Raw genomic sequence first — 21,116 nt, 5'->3', positions numbered from 1 at the left:
TGTAGAGAATTGCCTGCAGGAGGTTTATTGAGGAGCGCCTGTAGGAGATACACCCATAATGAAGTGAGTGAGGAAGAATGAGCATTGAGAAAGTGGCTGCAGTTAAGGTCTCAGGCATTCCTGAGGGGAACCCTGGAATTGGGATGACCCTTCACAATTATCTCAAATTAAGGCAAGAGGACTGGGCCTTTGTAACTCCATATCAGCCAGTCATTGTTCTTTGAGAGAAAGTGTAACCTTGAGAGAGGCAATTCCCTGTGGTGGGAGACAGTATCTGACAAGGCTCCCAGCTATGGTCCATCACCAGATGATATTGCCAGCAGCTGAAGGATTTATGGTTGGCCTTGAAGAAAGGCTCTGGGTGGTAACACAGTATCCCCTGCACTGCCAGACAGAAAGTAGTTGTCTGTTAATTTTATTGTCATTTTTACCCTTTGCCCTGATGTGGTTGCAAAACTTCCACACTAGAATCCAACTAGGATTCTAATATTACAATAGCTATTTCTGTAGCTACTTATTTTAGGCTATGTTAAGATTTTCTGTCAGTCTCAATGCTGTTTCTTCATTTCTGCTTGTCTGTGTATGAAGAAAATGAAAGTTTGAATATTTTATTTCCTCTAACCAATCATTTTCATAAATGAGTATATCTCAGAGCAGTTATTCTGGAATGGAGATCAGGGACCAAATGGAAAGTCAATTTCCAGAAATTTGTCAGATACTGGTGTAAGATAATTTATAAGCATATTGAGTACTTTCCCTGGAGAGGTCAGGTGCTCCATAAGGTGATATAAGGTATACAGCAAGGACAGTCTCCCAAAGGAGCCTGAAATTTAGAAAATTAGAAAGTATAACTGATCTTGTTTAGCTGCAAGTGACAGAAAAACACGGAAATTGGCTAGTGTCGTGGTTAATTTTATGTGTCAACTTGACTAGGCCAAGGAGTACCCAGATTATATAGTATTTCTGGATTTGTCTGTGAGGGTGTTTCCGGATGAGAGTAGCATTTGAATCAGTGGGCTCAGTAAAGTTGATTGCCCTCCCAAGTGTGGGTGGGCATCATGCAATTTGCTGAGGGCCTGAATAGAACAGAAAGGCTGAGGAAGGAGGAGATTGCCCTTTCTGTTTCCTGCCTGTCTGCTTGAGCTAGTACATTGGTCTTCTCTTGCCTTTGGACTGGAATTTTCACCATCAGCTCCCCTGCTTCTCAGGCCTTTAGACCCAGATTGGAATTACACTACTGGCTTTCCTGGGTCTCCAGCTTGCAAATTGCAGATCTAGAGACCTCTCAGTTTCCGTAATCACAGGAGCCAATTCCTCATGATAAATCTCTTCCTATGTATATTTATATGTCCTATTGGTTCTGTTTCTCTGAAGAAGGCTACTGATACATCTAGGCAAAATGGGAATTTATTTGCTGATGCAACTGAGAAGTCTGTGGCTGGCTAGGGATTCAGATGACGCCACCTGGATCTAGTATTTCTCCATCTTTCTGCTTGGGTTTTATCTGTGTCAGCTCGAACCTCAGACAAGCCCTCCCACGACAACTGAGGTTTGTGCCAGCAGCCCCAGACTTATTTCCTCTCCATGAAAAACACAAGACACAGAGCCCCTTTTCACTAACAACTTCCAGAAAACATCTGGGCCTGATTCTCATTGGCTGAAGCACAGAATGCGATGATTAATTGGCTTAGGACTTGTGGTCACCATGAAGCATGTGATGTACCTACATGGGCTGAGAGTCAGAAAAGTGGGATTTTATTGAAGGAAATTGGGGTGTGATTGGCAAAGAAGAGAAAAGAGATGCCAGGTAACAAAAAGAACAAATGACTTCTGAAAAGAGCCAGACTATATATTTATATTTTCATTTAATGGGTATTTATTGAATATCTACTGTATCCTGGGAAGTATGTTAGATGCTGGGACACAGAAGAGAACAAGATAAAGTCCTGCTCTCATAGAGCTTGTATTCTAGTGGAGAAGAAACAAAATAAACACATAAATATGTCACATGTGTGCCATTTATGAATTGTTGTTTCTTTGAATCCTCCCTTCTTTGCCTCGCTTTGTAATACTGGAGCTGGACCCTGTGAACATTTCTGCTTTTCCAGCTGGCAGAATGTTAAATTTGATCAATCAATAAAAGTCACAGTCCAAAGAGATAGTGGCAGGAAGATACTGAGACTGGGTACCTTAGGGGTACAGTTGATATTAAACCAATTTGCTGTTTTTCCTGTTTAACATGAGGGGTGACTCAGGGCTCTTGAGGATTTGTGAGCTTGTTTTCCAGAAGATTTGTGACCTTGTTTTGCAGAAGAAAGATGCCTTTGGGGAGGTTGTGATCACCAATGGCCAGCCCTCAGCAGCTGTCAAAGCCCAGAAGTCAGACTGCCCAGGGGCGTATTGGGAGCGACCCCTCCTTTGTTTCCTGGAAGCCCTTCCTGCCAAGCCTCTTAGCTCCATAAAACCCCCCTGCTTTCTGTTGTTGGGCAGGTGTATCTGAGCGAACCCAGGCTCCCACCTGCTCATTTTGGCCACTTCAAACAAACCTTTCCCCATCTCCAAGCACCAATGTCTCAGTGTTTGGCTTACTCTGCATCGGGCGCACAAACTTTAGATTAAGAGGTTCTGTATCAATACTTCCTTTGAAGGTTCCAATCCTCCATCTTTATGACTCTGTGAGGAAGGCCAGCAGTTCTTGAGGATGAGCTCCAGCTGCACCCTAGGACATGTTCTCCCCACTAGAGTCACTACCCATCAGTTCTGGTCTGCCCGCACCCTCCAGGAATGGCAGGCAGTGATGGCCTGGCTGCACCCTCTGGCAATGGTGGGCCGACTGTAGAGACAAGCTCCATCTGCCTACACTCTCTGGCAAGAGCAGACTGCTTCTAAAGACCGGTGGTAGCCCATACCTTTTGGCAAGTTTCTTTGCCACAGTCAGACTACATATTCCTGTGGTAACTGTGCCCTTTCAGAGAAGGTCTGAATCTCAGTGTTGGGGGAGGGGAGCACTCTTAGTCCTTAGCTCCCTTTTGTGCATTCTTTTTCAGCCTATAGGTAGTAGCTATCTTTTTGCTCATGCTACATCTAGACACCTTAGGGTCCTCTTGTGTCTCTTTTATTAGTTAACCACCTCCTACTAGTTAATTCTTTATATTAAATTTTGCCTGTTTAAATACATGGTGTGGTTCTGTCTCCTGAAGGGTCACTGACTAACATACAGGTTGTGTAGTAATAAGTGATAAAAAGGAAAATGAGTTTGAAGGAGAGAGGAGGAATTGTTTTGGATAGGGTCGTCAAGGAAGGATTTTGAGGCCTGAAGGGAGTGGGGGTATGAAACTTGTAGGGCAGAGTGTTCTAGATGGTGCAAACAGCACCCACAAAGACCCCAAGGTAGAAATAAGCTTGGTGTGTCCAATGAAGAGCAGAAGGCTGGTGTGACTGGGGTTGAGTGAGTGAGGGGGAAAGTGGTAGGAAACAAGTTGGAAAGGCAGTCACGAGCCAGATTACGGAGGGCCTTTAGGGCCATGGTAAGGAGTTTGGGTTATATTCTGCAAGCAGTGGGAAGCCACTGGAGGGTTTTGAGCAGAGGAGTAACATGACCTGACTTACACTTTTCAGAATCCCCTCTGCCTTCTGTGGAAAAGAATTACTTGTAGCAGGTAACGAGGCATGCACAATGATGGAGGTAGGGACTAAGTGTGGAAGTAGAGGTAGTGGTATGTGGTCATTTTCTGGATATATTTGAAGGTAGAGCTGATAGAGTTTCCTGATAGATTGAAGAATGAACTTGCCATTAACTGAGATGGGGAATATGAGAAGAAACACGTTTGGGGTTTGTGTGGGTCGAGTATTTAGCTTGGGAGAGTTTTAACTTACATTAAGTTTGAGAAGCCTATTAAAATTCTAAATGGAGCTATTGAATGGGAAATTTGGTGTATGAGCTGGGAATTCAAAGGAAAGCTAGAGACCAGAGATGTATATTTGGTTGTCATTAGCATATAGATAGTAATTCTACTGGATGAAATTCCTAATGTATTGAGTGTAGATAGGTAAGATAAGTCTGAGGATGGAGCCCCGGGTTATTAGAATATTTAGAGCTTGGCAATATGAAAAAGAACCAGGAGAAAAATGTATGGGAGCATCCAATGAGCTAGGAGCAGAATCAAGAGTGTTCTAAAAGTGAGTAAAGCATTTCAAGAACGTGGAACACGATAAAAATATTGTGTGTCAATTGTTTCTGATAGAATAAGGTGGACATCGAGGTTTGATCATATGATCCAGGAATATGGAGGTCAACGGTGACCTTGACAAGAACTGTTTTGGTGGAGTGGCATGGACAAAAATCTGACTGGATTGGGTTCAAAATAGAGGTAAGGAAGGGAAGTGCAGCCAACTATTTCATAGGCATATTGCTGTAAAGAGAAATGGAGAAATGAGGCAATTGTTGGATGGAAATATTTGCTCAAGAGCGATTGTACAAGTACAATTTCATGGTAATGGTCCATTCAGTGGGAAAATTAAAGATGCAAGAAAGAGAGAGAATAAATGCTATCTAGACCAATATAGTTGCATAGCTGAGAGGGTAAATCCAGTGCACAACTGGTGGGCATGACCCTTGATAGGTGCACAGACAGTTCATCCACAGAAAGAGCAGATTATATACAAGAAGAAAAGTTCATTTAGTGGTGGGAAAACATGGAGGCTCTTTTTTGATAATTTCTATTTCCTTAGAAAAATAAGAGCAATACTTGTAGTTGAGACTGAGGAGTGGGGAGAAGTTGTTTGAGGTTTGTAGAGAGAGTATAATATGAAAAGTGTCGTCTGGGAAAATGGGAGGATGAATTGACTAGAGAAATAGATAGAATACAGGCCAATGAATGTGCACAAATAAGACAGCACATTCTTGGTAATTGAAATCAAACCCAAGTGAAGCAAGAAGTACTCTTTTCCCCATGCTTCCTCTCCTGCCCTTACAATGTGCACATCACAAGACTCGTCTCACAGCAAAAGGCCAGAACCATAACCATTTCTCCGTTTGAGGTTCTGCCTATCCTACCTATGGTAAGAGAGACTGGTACCGAGGCAGACGGTTGACATGGGCACATTATATGGACTAGAAAAGTAGATGGACCCAATAGCCTATAAAAACTCATTTTTCAGCATTTGAGGTTCAGGTTCCTTGGATAAGTAGAATCATAGATATCTGAAACTCAAATGGCTTATGTTTCCAGGTCCGAAAGAATCTTTGTATGAGCCTGTTTTTTTAGACTTAGCAATGTGCAGACTTATCCTTTTTAAGTAGTCTTAAGTCTTCCAAATGGATGGAACCCAATTAATAAAAGCCACTTCTATGCCCACGTAAATTAAAGCACTTGAAGTGCTAGAAGAAAGTAGTATTTGATGACACACTTTTTCTTTTTCCTGTATTGGACCAGGCTTTTTCACAAATATTAATTCATTTAATCCTTAAATCAAACTAACCAGTTAAGTATTTGTGGCAGAAATCTTTTGTCTTCTCATCATACTTTTTCCACTGGGAACTGCCCATTACTCATCATTTGTGATTTTGACAGAACTCTGCTGGCATAGATATGTGATCCAGGTGATTTCGCAGCATTACCCTTCTTCCTTGAATGGGCCAGCAGAGTTTCCTCTAGGAGGTGATATGTGGATGCTGGGAGAGAAAAGGTCTCTCTTTATTCATTAACACATTCAAAAAACAGTAATGAATATCTACTATATTCCAGCCATTGTTCTAGGTTTTGGGGATAAAAAAGTGGGCAAATCAATGTCTCTCTTTGTGTAGGACTTTCCTTTCTCCACAACTGAGAACTGTAAGAATTGTATTATTCAGAAGATTCCACTTGTTATGTTTTTTCCTGCCAAATCTGTCTGAGAGTGAAACCAACAAGAGAAAAACCAAGTCAAGAGACTAGGAAACATACAACACTAACCAACATACAACACGCAAATCAATTTTCGGTACTTGGTTTCAGCCATACCTTAAATTAAATCTGTTCCTTAACCCTTAGGTTACATTTACTTTTTCTGTTTCTCCTTAAGTCAGTTTGAGTTGGATTTTCATTTATACTATAAAAAAATAGTTAACGAGTACCTGTAAGTAGACTAAAACTCTGCTAGATGTGGAGATGTAGAGGAGAGGAAAAGGCATAAAGACTTGGCTTTATGGGAACTTCTAATGGGAAAGGCAGATAACAAAGAAATGATTAATAAAATTTCAGATAGCAATATGTGCTTTGAAAAAATTTAGAAAGGTTAATGGAGTAGAAAATATATGTGTGCATGTGGAAGTGTGTGGAGACAACTTTATTTAAAATGTCAAAGAAAGTCTCTCTGAGGAATTGACATTTCTGCTGCGATCTGGATTGTCAAGGAACCAGCCTGTGAAAATCTGGGGCATGAGTTTCCCAGTAGGGGGAAATACAAGTACCACGTCTCTGAAATCTGGAGGTACTTGCTGTATTCGAGTATCATAAAGAAGGTCACGATGAAGAGGGTTGGTGGGTGAGGCATGATCAGTTCATGGAGGGCCTCTTAGAACTTACTAAGGGGTCTGGATTTTATTATGATTGCACTGTGAAACCATTGGTGGCTTTATAGTAGAAGCATAAACTTATTTTTGTTACTTTGTGTTACATCATAACTATTTTGACTGTTGCATGAAGAACGGACTATAGTGGAGCAGGAGCAAAAGCAGTAGGGAAAACAGGTAAAAGTCTATTAATCCAAGTGACAGATGTCACCAGCTTGAACTAAGGTAGTTGTAAGGAGGACAGGGGAAGTGGCTGGAATCAGGATATATTCTTAGAGAGAGCAGCAGGATCTTCTGATGGATTGGATGTATGAGTGGAGGGTGGGAGAGATGAAGAGTGGGAGAGGAAAATCGAGAAAATATCAAGGACGTTTCCTAGGTTTTTGGCATAAGCAACTGGATGAACAGTGGTGACACTAAAGGAGTTGGAGAAGATCTGGAGAAAAAAGGCTGGCAAGAATGTGGATGGGATGAGTGGAGAGACGTCACAATTTTAATATTGAATGTGTTAAGTTTGACACGTTTCCTACCTATAAAAGAGCAGATGTTGAGGACATTATTGGACTTGCCAGTATGGAGCTTAGAAAGTCACCTGAGCTGGAGATATAAATATATATTCCATTTGAAGCCATGGGATATAATGAGATCTCCCAGGGGGGTGAGGATAGGCATAGAAGAGGGACAAGGACAGAGCCCTTCGATACACCAACACTTAGAATTCAGGCACAAGAAGAGGAGTCAGCAGAGGAGACTGACAAGGAATCACTATTGAGGTCATAGGAAATCCAGGTGATTGTGATACCAAGGAAGTCAAGAGGAGGAGGTGTTTTTGGGGAAAGAATGTGCTCAGCCATGTCCACTGAGGACCAGCTACTGAGAGCCCAGTAAGGTGAAGACTGAGAGCTGAATATTGGTTTTCTAAGTTGACCTCGAAAAGAGATGTTTCAGTGGAGTGCTCGTAGAGACAGGAGCTTACTTGTGGTGGACTGAGGAGAGATGGGGAATTCAGGACAGAGAGACAGAGTTCTTTCAGAAGAGCAGAGAAGTGAGGCAGTTGCCAGAAGGGAATATGGAGTCAAGGAAAGGTCACTTGCAACCAAGAGTCCTGACCAATACTGTCTCATTCTCCTCATTATACAGATGAGGGAATTGGGGCTTGGAGAGTGCGTAGAACATGCTCAATGACATATGGCTCATATGTGGTAGTATTATAGTTTAAAGTCAGGGATTTTTTTGCTGAAGGCCACACTCTTTTGTACTTTGTGGTAGGCTTCGCTGTTTATACTCTGTATATAGTATCTAGTGCTAATAGGCAATATTATAGTAAACAATATTTGCAATACACAGTGTATCATTAAATTATTGTTGCTGTTATTATTATTCTGATTTCCAGGAGTCTAGAACATGTTCTTTTTTTTCTGAGAAAGATTTGCCCTGAGCTAACATCTGTTGCCAATCTTACTCTTTTGCTGAGGAAGATTCGCCCTGAGCTTACATCTTCTGCCAATCTTCCTCTTTTTGTATCCAAGCCGCTGCCACAGCATGGGCACTGACAGACAAGTGGTGTAGGTCTGCACCCAGGAACCAAACCCAGGCTTCTGAGGGGCAGCCCTAGAATGGACGCTTATCACAGCGTCCATTATATTTGTCATCCACATGAAGTAGAAAAATGACACCAAGTGACACATCTTTCTAGACTGGAATCTGGACCACAATGATTTAGTTGATGATGGAAAAGTTCAAAACTTAGAATTCTTTATTTTATTGTCTATTCAGGGCACAAAGATCAAAAGTAATCACTAGGTCCCATGTATATAAAACAAGTTAAGTTTTTGTTTTCTAAGAGTATTAAAAGCTGTGTGTTTGCCTACTCTCAGGAATTTTATAGTTCCTAATTGTCAATATTATTTGTACAGGCACACATTCAAGTAAGAATTCACGGGACAGTCCTCTTACAATTTGTTGTATAGTCACTTGTCATTTGCATTTATATTTTGAATTTCTTCATTAATGCCTAACCTTTAAATTCAGTGCCCTGGGTGCCTGTTTTCTGAGATACATTTTCTTCCTCTTATATCATTAATTTGAATATTTATGGCTTTTTCTTTGTACCTTTCCTTCACAGTATTTGGTTGTATGTAGGTGACCTTGAATTTGTCAGACTTCCTTAACTCTTGTACAGAGTTTTGACTGAATTACCAAGGTCTGTCTGCTTTTTGGCCTCAGCATAGCAATGGGCACCAGGAAAGGGAAAGCTAATTGCTGCCCTGCTGCTGATTCCCTTTGTGATTCTGGATAAATCACTGGCTGACCCAGCTTCCTTCTGCTCTCACCAATGAGCTGGTAATCCACAATCTTCTCTTCCCAGATTATTAGGTCCTGGGATTTCTGTGATGTCAAATGTTTCAATAGTTTGTGCTGTTTTTATTTCAGGGGAGGAGTAGTACTTACTAATCTTACAAGAGTGTTGTGAAAATTAATTAGTTAATGTTCACAAAGTACTTTGAAGATTAAAAGCCCAGCATAAATGCTTATTATTGTTTTATATACACCAAGGGCCTAGCTGAGCAGACGAATGTTTCCCACAGATGAAAGGATTAGACAACACAGAAAATTGTGGTTTAGTTCTGTAAGGTTGGCAAACAGGTTACTCAGGATTGCATATGTGGGAATTACTCAAACCAGAACAGGGATGTTCCACCAGGGCCTGGAAGAATGTCATAGTGTTGACTTCCAAAGTATCCCAGCCAAGCTGAATATTATTGCATGATATTGACGGTAATGAGGGACTAATAAGTTTCCCAGGTAGAGATGAAAGAAAGGAGAAGGGTAGCTGCAGGGCTGTGAGGAGCTAATGCTACTGAAGAGCCCTCAGAACCTGTTTGATGATAAGATGGGGAGCTGATTGACTGGACTTGTGCTCCGTCAAGCTCAACATGCTCAGGAGGGTTCCAGCTGAGGTCAGAGCCATTAAATAGAATCTGCAGGTCTGCAAATGCATACTTTAATCTTGGACACCGCTGGAGGAATTTAAATTGGTATAGCTTTTTGGGAGGAGAAGTTGATAATATATACCCAAAGTGTCACAAGGGTGCGTACCCTTAACTCGTCAATTTCCTTCCTAGGAATTCATCTTTGGGAATATTTACCTGTCTATTTTGGTGATTATAAGCTTTAGTAAATCTAAATGTCCAAAAACAGGGGACTGAGGAAGGAAATTATGGTTCAAACATAAAGTGAAATGTTATAAAGACATTAAAAATGAGATTCTAGACAGTTATTTATTAACAAGAAAAAATTTCCAAAACTTGTTAAGAAAAAGCCAGCTATAAGGATAGTATATATCATGATGAAGAGATTTTGAAGTATTTTTATTTTCTTATCTGCTTATCCCTATTTCCTAATTTCTCTATACTAAGCATTTATTACTTCTATAGTTTAAAAGAATTACTTATAGAAAAAGAAAATATACATTCCCAGTAGCATTCATGGGGAAGGAGATATACAAAGTAATAAGTCCGTAAGATTGGTGTAAAACCTTTGGAAAAGATCCAAAACAAATATAAAGGGAGAAATAAATGATAAGGTAGCTTAGTTTATCTCATAGTTTATCAGGCTTCTTCTTGGCCTCAATTTTCTCTGAAGCCTTTGGCCATGTGGTTTGCCCATAATGGCCTATGACCAACTCTTCTGAGGCTCATAGTCACAACCCAATAAGACCTCTCCCCAGGTCCACACCCAGCTCTCATGGCCTCTCACCCAAGCTGAGGCTTGAGATCCTGGGTATCTACTCTGGACCCACTGGAAACACAAACCAGCAGTATGAGGGAGTTAGTGCCCTGTGAGCGGAACCTTTGACTGAAGGAAGACAGGAGCCAGTGGATATAGTCTTTTCCCTTCTTCCCTGGATGCACTGCCCCAAGATGCAGTAGCTCACATACCTCTCTGAAGACTCTAACACAGGAATAAGTAATCAGTATCACTCCATACACAGAGGTGGCCAGCTCTATAAAGCACCCTTTTATTTGGCACTCCCCTCCTTCTCTGGCCCATTTCTTCTTTCTCTCACTTCTGTTTCCTTGATTATGCTCCCTAATAAAGTGGTAGCACTCAAGCTTTGCCTCAGGCTCTGCTTTCTGGGGAACACCAAGCTAAGACACATTGCGTGAGACTCATAGACAAAGAAGCACTGGATTTCAAAGGCACTATTGCCATTTACTCAATTAGAGTTAAAATAATAATAGCTAGTATTTACTGAATGATTTCTTCGCACTGGAAACCTAGACATTGTATCGTTTAATTCTCATAACAACGTTTGCAATTGAAGAAACTTTGGACTAGAGAGGTTAAGATGCCTGCCCAAAGTCACAGAGCATAGGAACTTGAACTTAGGTGTGTTAAACACCAAATTCGATATCGCTCACACCACATGGTATACATAATCTAGAAACATGGGCTATAGAGATTCTTAAGAGATATTTCCTACCTCAAGAATTATAGTCAGGCTAAGCAGCCACAACTAGGTCACGTAAAACATCAGCAAAGCACAAAAGATGGTGTTTAGTAGAAAGTTAAAGGATGTGACAGTCTATAATTGTTATCAAATTCAGAAATAAAAGAGAAATTCAAGAGGCCAGAAGGAGTTCATGGCAGGGAGGATGTTGCACCAAAGCTGAGACTTAAAGGATGAGTATGATTTGAGAAGATGGAGGGAAGGGAGGAGTAAAGCCAAAAAGGTTCATGGCTGAGATGACAGAGGGAAGGAATACAGCAACGTGTGTGGAATAAGGAGAGGAAGTCCAGAACAAAAGAAAAATGACCTATGGGGGATTCAGTAAATTTGGTTCCTGGGGACCCAGGTTATGGTGATTCTTGAAAGAAAGCAGAAGTGTTTATGTTTGTTATGTAGGGAAAAGAAACCAATCCTTCTGGGCAGGAGAAAGGCATGATCATGGAGTAGATAGAATGGCTTTTTAGGGAAGAAGAATGTAAAAACAAGGAGATTAGGCTATTGTGTTAGAGTCATGAAATATAATATTTTCCTTGGTCGATGTAAGAATTTTGTGTTTATAAATTAAACACACACACATACACACACACAACCTGGTGCAGCAATTATGGGATGGCATATCACAAGTCTTTATTTCATGAAAATAGGGGTTAGAATTCTGTAGAGTCATCTGTCCTCAGAATGTTAGCTCCCATAGCAGTAATTTAATTTCAGCTAAGACCACAAGAAAAGATGGCATTTATTTAAAATTTTCTATGTGTTGGGCACTGTGTCAAGTTCTCTACACATCATTAATCCTTCCAACCCTTTTATGATCTCCCATTTTTGCTTGAGGAAACTAATGTTGGGAGACGCGCAGTAACTTGTCCAGGTTCAGTGGCTAGTAAATGATAAGAGTCAGAATTCAACCCTTGATCTGTTTGATTCCTTGATTGGTTGGAGTTCCTCTTCCTCCTGACTCCTTTGGGAGTCAGCCACCCAAAGCCCTTCCATTGGGAAGGTTTGGGCTACCTGAGACACAAGAGTGACTTGTTCTTCATGAGCATCCATGTCAACTAATTAAAATTTAAGAACTTCTCGGATTCTGAGGATCTTAGAAGCTTTTGCATCAATCTAGCTGGCTGACAAATTCCCCAGTTAAATTGACTTGGCATGGAGGAAATTTAATTCAGAGGAGTTTCCCATCACTCACAGACTAGAGAAAAATTAAATAATGAAATTTGCTAGCATACTTATGCTGACATACCTGTTCACGAGAAAAAAATAAAAAGTCCCCTTGGGAAGAAACTTCTAGGAATTAGAAAATGGGAAGTGGTGACACCTTTTAAGAAAATTGACCAGTTTTTTCCCTTGGGGAGAACTTGTTGGGCAAAACAAATAAATCTTGGAGAGATATATATTTTTTTCACAGTAAGGACTATCAAGCCCTCCAGGGAGCATGATTCCAGTAGAGTAGATTTTGTGCTCATGTAAGCTGGGTGGCAGCCTTCCTGGTGCAATTTGAGAGGTTCTGGGGGAGATGTCTCAGTCTAATATGATAGAACTGAACCTTCATAATTACAGGGGCTTGCAATTTCAGCAATTAGATATTCCTTTCTGTCTTCAAATAAAGGCTTTGGGGCTTTACAAGTTACTCATTAAAATGCAAATACTCCTGGGAGACACAACACTTTGGATTCTTTTCAGATAATATGTTGAAGAAGGCTCAATTTAATTCAGTTCATTTCAGTACACTTGAATTCAATTTGATTCATTTGAGCACCTACTAAGTGCAAAGTCCTCTGCTGGATCTTTGTGGGAGGAAAAGATGAATAAGGTAAGTTTCAGCCTTCTGCAAACTTCTTAAAGGGACAGAGAGTAAATATTTTTGGCTTTGTGAGCTATTTGGCCTCTGTCATAAGACTCAGCTTTGCCATTGTAGCCAGAAAGTAACACGTAAATCAATGTGGCTGTGTTCCAGTAAAACTTTATTTACCAACAGGCTGCTCTCTGTTCTAGAGGCTTTTAAGAGGGCAGGGGATTTGCTTAAGCTTATCTCTGGTTAAATAAAACCCCAAGAGGAATTTGTAGGACATGGGACTTGACTGGAAAAACCACTGGAATCATCTGGACAACTTTAAAAAATATGGAAGACTGGGTCCCCTGCAGAGGTCCAGGGATTCAGATGGACTTGGTCTAGGGGTATGATCTGGTAACTGGGAGTTTTCAAAGATCAACAAAGTTTGAGAAGCACTGTTGTAGGACAATCCCTGGGAAGTGTTGCTAGATGCAAGGAGGCTCCAGCAGGCAGTACAGTGCCAGGGGAATGGAGGTTTGCAAAGGCTGGCAGTGTGCTTCAGTTCTCTGGGAAAAGGACGTTTAATATGGAAACTTTCCTACCACACTGAAGAACTTCAAAGAAATTTAAGAAGCTTTACTATCCATATAGAAAGGTAAATAACTGATGATAAGCTGTTTTACAAAATCAGAACAGCCTGTATTTACTTGAACCTGGAAAATATTGCAGCCCTAGTCCCTGCTATTGGCCTAGATCTGCAATATCTGTATTCAGATGCTACCTGTATTAGCGTCCAAGGGCTGCTGGATATAACAAAGTACCACGAACTGTGTGACTGAAAACAACAGAAATTTATTCTCTCCCAGTTCTGGAGGCTAGGAGTCTGGAGTCCCGGTGTCAGCAGAGCCATGCTCTCTCTGAAAGCTCTAGGGGAGAATCTGTTACCTGCCTTGCTCCTAGCTTCTGGTGGCCACTGGCAGTCCTTGGTGGTTTTTGGCTCGTGGATGTAGCGCTCTAACTCTGTCCATCATCACATAGCCTTCCCCTTTCTGTGTGTCTGTCTCTGTGTCTCTTCTTATCTTCTTAGCAGGACACCAGTCATATTGTGTGAAGGGCTCACTCTACTCTGCTATGACCTCATTTTAACTTACATCTTAATTACATCTGCAAAGGTCCTACTTCCAAATAAGGTCACAGTCACTAGTACCAGCTGTTGGGACACTCCCACATGAGCATTTACTTTATCCTAGTGTTTCAAGGGTGCAGGTAGTATGGAACAGTAATAGTGGAAGGAACATTGGTCTTGAATCTTAAGGCAGAGTTTGTGGCTTCATCTGTAAAATGGGACTAAGAATCAGAAAAATGATATTTAGGAGACATGTGAAGAAATTTTTCAAACAGAAAAGGCCTACAAAATTTTAAGTATAAAATGTAAGGGGAAACTAAGTAAATCAATTCAAAAGTCATGTGTATATTCTCAGGTTAATAGGCAGTCTGCACTTAATTAAGAGGCACATTCTTGGCCTCTCTAGTTGCAATGAAGTCCTGCTTCTACAGGCTGAGGTTCTTGCTGTGTTACCCTGTCTAGTTAGTCACAAATCCCCAGAGCCCTGGGTGTTCCCTAATCACTCTGAGAGAGGAGCTGTGGCTTGGGAAGGGGTTGTCCCTTTAATTTTTAGGAAGGCACGAACATAGCCTGTTCCGATTTTGCCAGTTTGTCACAAACAGAGGTGGCTCATTGGATAAATCACCTGCCTCCTTATTTTCTCAACCTAAATGATGCATCAGACATGTCACTTCAAGCCCTGAGCATGCTGAGTACCATGAAAGAAACCGCATGTCTCAGTAGAAAGTTGGGAGAACCTGAGCCTGAAGTTGGGCGAGACATGGAGCCTGAATGTCTTCATTTGTTAATTGGGGATAAAAGTACCAACACCAGAGACTCATTGTGAGTGTGCTTTGAGATCAGACGTAAGTTCTTAGCACAAGTTCAGTGGTCAATCACATTAATAAAGCATCAGGACAAAAGCTGGTTATTTTAATTCTCTGCAGTTCAAAGCCAGAATTAGGACAAGACTGCCTTAGGAGAGTTAAAGGGGCAACAGACAAGCTGTAGGATTCTAAAATGGCTCTTTAAAGAGATCAGTAGTGCCCAGGATAGAAAGAAAAAAAATGCTTCTAAGACAGATGAAATCCCTCTGCAGAGCTGTGTCCCCAGGAGGTGGGATGGCCACTGCCCCAGCAGGCAGCGTGAGCTAGACGGTCAGAGTCCAATTCCCACTATGTCTGCCAGGCAAATACTTGCCCAAGGACTGCTTAAAAATAGCATCAGACGCCACCCACCACCGAAGGTCAGTTTCCAGGAAGGTAGGGTGAGCGGGTGGAAGGTACTGCGCAAGAGGCTCCACACCTGCCCCCGTGGACTCAGAGCTTAATTTTCATTTGGTAAGAGGTTCTATTTGGCACATTAGCTTTCCTTTAGTGAGGAATACAATAAAGCTGGGACAGGCTGCGGCCTTGAGTCTTCCTCCACTGAGAATTTAAAATTAATCCACGGGTCATGGAGAGCGTTCAAAGGGCAAAGAAAAAAGTCTCTGTTTACTCATTTCCCCCCTTTTCTCTCTCTCTCAACTTTTTCCGAAACTTTTACTCTCTTTGTCACTTTCTCAAGTTGCCAGTTCACCCCACCGTCTCCCCCTACTTAGAGACGGCATCCCCACAGTGTAGTGCTGTTGAGGGAAGCCTCGGTCAGACAGCTACATTTTTAGGGAAAGTGAGAACTGATGGTTATATTCAAGGCGAGGACATCCCATTTGTGCGTGAGTATGTGTGAGTGTGTCAGGGGTGGTGGGGAGAGTGTTTTCAGGCCTGTTATTAGATAGAATGAATCAGGATTAGGGATTCTTACCCAGCAACAAAGGATGGGGGATCTGGACTATGCATTACTATCAGGATGGCGTCCCTCCTCAGCCTCCTCCCACCCCACCCTTCCATGTGGGTAAAATGAGGAATATATTAATTGTTGGGTAATTAAAATGCTGGAGGTGGAATGGTGAGATTAAAGGGTGGACAGCTGAATTAGCAGGTGTCTGTTTCAAAATGCAGGTGAGCTGTCAGCCCTGAAGCAATTGGGAATAGTAAGCCAAGCTCCTGCCAGCCGACGATGCATGTTAATTCTTATTTCCTTTTTCTGTCCTAAAATTTGGAAGCAAATCCACCCTACTGCTCAGCAGGAAACAGTATGGCAAAGGAGACTGTTTTTTTTTCTTTCGTCGTGGAATCTCATAGATACAATTTTGGATTTGGTCGTGTAGGCCTGAAAAGTGACAAGCTGTCAGTGAGAAGTAAAGCAAGTATACTCGTATTGTTGATTCAGATCTTAGAATGATTAGGGGTGAGTGTTTGCGTTCAGAGCAAACCCTGACTTGGGAAGAATTAGAAGATTACTTCTACTTAACTTGCTGGGTGAATTTCTCCTTAAAAGCATTACACAACACTTGTGAACATAAAAAGTCATATTTTGATTCTTTAAATTCACGTGTAACATCAAAACACAAAATTTGATTACAAATCAACTATGGGGAGGGTGCTTGGAAAGGCAGTGGAGGAGGGAAAGACGGCATGAATACTGAGTAATGTAAGAAGCCAAGAAGATGGGCAGAATAGCACGGGTGTGAGTGGTTTCCCTTCATTCGGAGGATGGTGAGAATGCTTTCGGTTGGAGCTCAGAGAAGGCTTCTTAAGAAAATGACATTTGAGGTAGACTTCAACAATGAGAAACGGAGATGGAGGGGAGGAGAGTAATTACAGATGAGGAACAGAGAAATTAAAAGAAGATGCGTGGACCGTACTTTATAAATGTTGTGTAGTCTTTTTTGCATAAATACAGGCAAGGGCAGATTGCTGTGTCAGTGTTTCTCAATCTGGCTGTGCTCTAGAACACCTGGGGAGCTCTTAAACGCCCCCAGTGAGCAGGCACATCCCACATGAACTGAATCAGAAACTCAAGATGTAAGACCCAGGCATCAATATTTTTTAACACTCCCCAGGTGATTCCAATATGCTGGCAAGGTGAAGAAGCTAGCTGATCAGCTACAAACAAGGCCCCTGATTCTATTCTCACTTAGCACAACCTGAAGAGCAGCTTTTCACTGGAGAAAAGGTATATCTGAAAAAAAAATTGGGCCTTTGATATATTTTGACTAATTTATCAGGAGAAGCATTATTAGATGGTTTCCTTGTTCATCTCAGAAGTGATTATGAGAACTGCAGTAGAGAAACAGAGGACTAGAATAAGGGGCTGTGGCCAAATAATGGAAGATCTTAATTCTGGGCCAAGCAGCATGAATTGTATCCAAAAGTCAATAGGCAACATTGAAAGTGTTAAGTTAGGAATGATTTAAAAGTCACAGCTGCAGTTAGCGATAAGAATATGTGAGGTATGAGTAAGATGGAAGCAATGGAGGCAGAGGGACAATTAGGAGATTACAGAAGTACTTCAAGCAGGAGGGACTGAGGCCACAACAGCAGGATGGCTTTGAGAATGGAAAGTGGGTGGAAGTGAATGTGAAATACTGGGGCAATGGAGATGGCAGAACTAGTGTGGTAAAACTTCTTCCTATCCCCTTCTGCTGGCCAAGAGAGACACCTGGACTAGAAATGTGTCATATGCCTTCTAAAGAAGTCAGAGGGGAGTTGGGGCAAGTGCCACTTTAGCCTTGGAGATGTTATGTACCAAGGGGTAGGGAGGAAGACATGGAGTGGAGAGGATATGGATTTCTCATAGAGGCTAGCTGGATTGGTCTTCTGAAGAGTACTGATTTTGAAGATGTTTGGTTGTGTTTGATTTCAGATTTGTTTGGGGGAAAAAAGAAGTGTTATAGCATGGAGTCAGCCACCTCTTCAGTCCCTAACCATGGGACTGCCCTTTAATCTCTTTTGCTGGAACAGAAGAAAAGAAATAGTTCCATGGTATAGCACGGTATGAGACTCATGAAAGGGGTCCCAGAAAGTGGCGTGATCAGAGTATTAAAGGCTACGAAGAGGTCAGAGTGGGTGAGGATCCTGAATGACAGCAGATTTTCATGTAAGTGTGCAGAAACGGGTTAACATAACACGCCTGAGACTCCCATTCTTAGAAGGCCTGCTTGCTAGGGTGGCCTAGGCTGGCATCTGAGATCTTAAATTTTAGGAAGGTTCTCACCATTCTCTAACTGATAAGAGTGGCTCACTGTGCCTAAACTGTTTGTGCAATGCAGTTTATCTTAAACATGCCCTTTCTTCTGGGAGTCTGGAATTTTGCTATGTGCTAGGCGCGCCAGCCTCCAATAAAAACCTTGGGCACTGAGTCTCTAATGAACTTCCTTGGTGGACGATGTTTCACATGTGTTGTCACAACTCACCACCGGAGGAATTAAGCTCATCCAGAGTGACTCCACTGGGAGAGGACTCTTGGAAGCTTGTGCCTGGTTTGCTCTGTGTCTCACCCCATGCACCTTTTCCCTTTGTGGATTTTGCTTTGTAGCCTATTGCTATAATAAATTATAGCTATTACTACATACTGGGTCTAGCGAATGCTCCTAGTGAATCACAGAAACTGGGGGTGGTTTTGGGGAGCCCTGACATAATAAGAATGAAGAAAATTTAAGACGAGTCTAGTTAGAAAAACCAGATCTTGAACTAGTAAGTTTAAAAAAAATTTTATTGAGGTCATAATAGTTTAAAACATTGTGAAATTTTAGTTTTACATTATTATTTGTCAGTCACCATATAATTGTGTCCCTTTACCCCTTATGCCCACCCTGCAACCCCCTTCTCCTCTGGTAACCACTAATCTGTTCTCTTTGTCCAGGTGTTAGTTAATCTTTCACATATGGGTGAAATCATATGATGTTTCTCTGTCTGGCTTATTTTGCTTAATGTAATACCTTCAAGGTCCATCCATGTTGTTGTGAATGGGACAATTTTGTCTTTTTTATGGCTGATTGGTGTTCCACTATGTATATATGTATATACACCACATTTTCTTTATCCAATCATCGGTCAATGGGCACTTCAGTTGCTTCCACTTCTTGGCTATTGTGAATAATGTTTCAATGAACATAGGGGTGCATAAGACTCTTTGAATTGTTGATTTCAAGTTCTTTGGACAAATACCCAGTAGTGGGATAGGTAGGTCATATGATATTTCTATTTTTAATTTTTTGAGAAATCTCCATACTTTTCTCCATATTGGCTGCACCAGTTTGCATTCCCACCAGCAGTGTATGAGGGTTCCCTTTCCTCCACAACCTCTCCAATATGTGTTATTTTTTGTCTTGGTGATTATAGCCAATCTGATGGGTGTAAGGTGATATCTTACTGTAGTTTTGACTTGGATTTCCCTGATGATTAGTGATGTTGAACATCTTTTCATGTGCCTGTTGGCCATCTGTATATCTTCTTTGGAAAAATGTCTGTTCATATCCTCTGCCCATTTTTTAAATCTGGTTGTTTGTTTTTTTGTTGTTGAGTTGTAAAGTTCTTTATATATTTTGGATATTAACTGCTTGTCAGATATACTTTCTCCCAGTTTGTGGATTGTTTTTTTTGTTTTGTTCCTGCTTTCCTTTGCCTTGCCGAAGCTCTTTAGTCTGATGAAGTCCCATTTATTTTTTCTTTTGTTTCCCTTACCCAACCAGACACGGTATTTGAAAAGATCCTAAGACCAATGTCAAACAGTGTACTGCCTATATTTTCTCCTAGGAGTTTTATGGTTTCAGGTCTTACATTCAAGTCTTTGATCCATTTTGTGTTAACTTTTGTGTGTGGTGAAAGACACTGGTCTACTTTCATTCTTTTGCATGTGGCTGTCCAGTTTTCTCAATACCATGTACTGAAGAGACTTTCCTTTCTCCATTGTGTTTCTTAGCTCCTTTGTGAAGGTTAGCTGTCTGCAGATCTGTGGTTTTATTCCTGGGGTTTCAATTCTGTTTCATTGATCTGTGTGTCCGTTTTTGTACCAGTACCATGCTGTTTTGATTACTACAGCTTTGTAGTATATTTTGAAGTGAAGGATTGTGATGCCTCTAGCTTTGTTCTTTTTCCTTAGGATTGCTTTAGCTATTCAGGGTCTTTTGTTGCCCCATATGAAGTTTAGGATTCTTTGTTCTATTTCTGTGAAGATCACCATTGGGGTTCTGATTGGGATTGCATTGAATCTGTGGATTTCTTTATGTAATATGGATGTATGTTTATTTTTCCAATCCATATTCATGGAATATCTTTCCATTTCTTTATGTCATCATCAATCACTTTCACTAATGTCTTATATTTTCCATTGTATATGTCTTTCACCTCCTTGGTTACATTTATTCCTAGATACTTTATCCTTTGTGTTGCAATTGTAAAAGGGGTGGTATGCTTGAGTTCTCTTTCTGTTAGTTCATTATTAGAGTATAGAAATGCAACTTATTTTTGTAAGTTGATTTTGTACCCTGCAACTTTGCTGTAGTTGTTGATTATTTCTAATAGTTTTCTGATGGATTCTTTAGGGCTTTCTATATAGAAAAACATATTATCTGCAAACAGCAAGAGTTTCATTTCTTCATTGCCTCTTTGGACTCCTTTTATTACTTTTTCTTGCATAATTACTCTGGCCAAAACCTCCAGTACTATGTTGAATAAGAGAGACAAGAGTGGGCACCCTTGTCTTGTTCCTGTTCTCAGAGGGATGGCTTTCAGTTTTTTCCCATTGAGTGTGATTTTGGCTGTGGGCTTGTCACATACGGCCTTTATTATGTTAACATACTTTCCTTCTATACTCATTTTATTGAGAGTTTTTATCATAAATGGATGTTGGATCTTGTCAAATTCTTTCTCTGCATCTTTGAAATGCTCATGTGTTTTTCATTCCTCATCTTGTTAATGTGGTGTATCACATTGATTGATTTGTAGATGTTGAACCATCCCTTGCATCTCTGGTATAAATCCCATTTGATCATGGTGAATGAGCCTTTAATGTATTACTGTATTCAGTTTGCCAATATTTTGTTGAAGATTTTTGCATCTATGTTCACCAGCGATATTGGCCTGTAATTTTCCTTCTTTGTATTGTCCTTGTCTAGCTTTGGGATCAGGGTGATGTTGGCCTCGTAAAATGTGTTAGGAAGTGTTCCATCTTCTTCAACTTTTTGGAGTAGTTTGAGGTGGATAGGTATTAAGTCTTCTTTAAATTTTTGGTAGAATTCACCAGAGAAGCCATCTGGTCCTGGACTTTCATTTTTTGGGAGGTTTTT

The sequence above is a fragment of the Equus quagga genome, chromosome 7, assembly GCF_021613505.1.
Source record: "Equus quagga isolate Etosha38 chromosome 7, UCLA_HA_Equagga_1.0, whole genome shotgun sequence".
In the NCBI taxonomy this organism is placed as follows: Eukaryota; Metazoa; Chordata; class Mammalia; order Perissodactyla; family Equidae; genus Equus; species Equus quagga.
Note: the sequence above shows the minus strand (reverse complement) of the source record.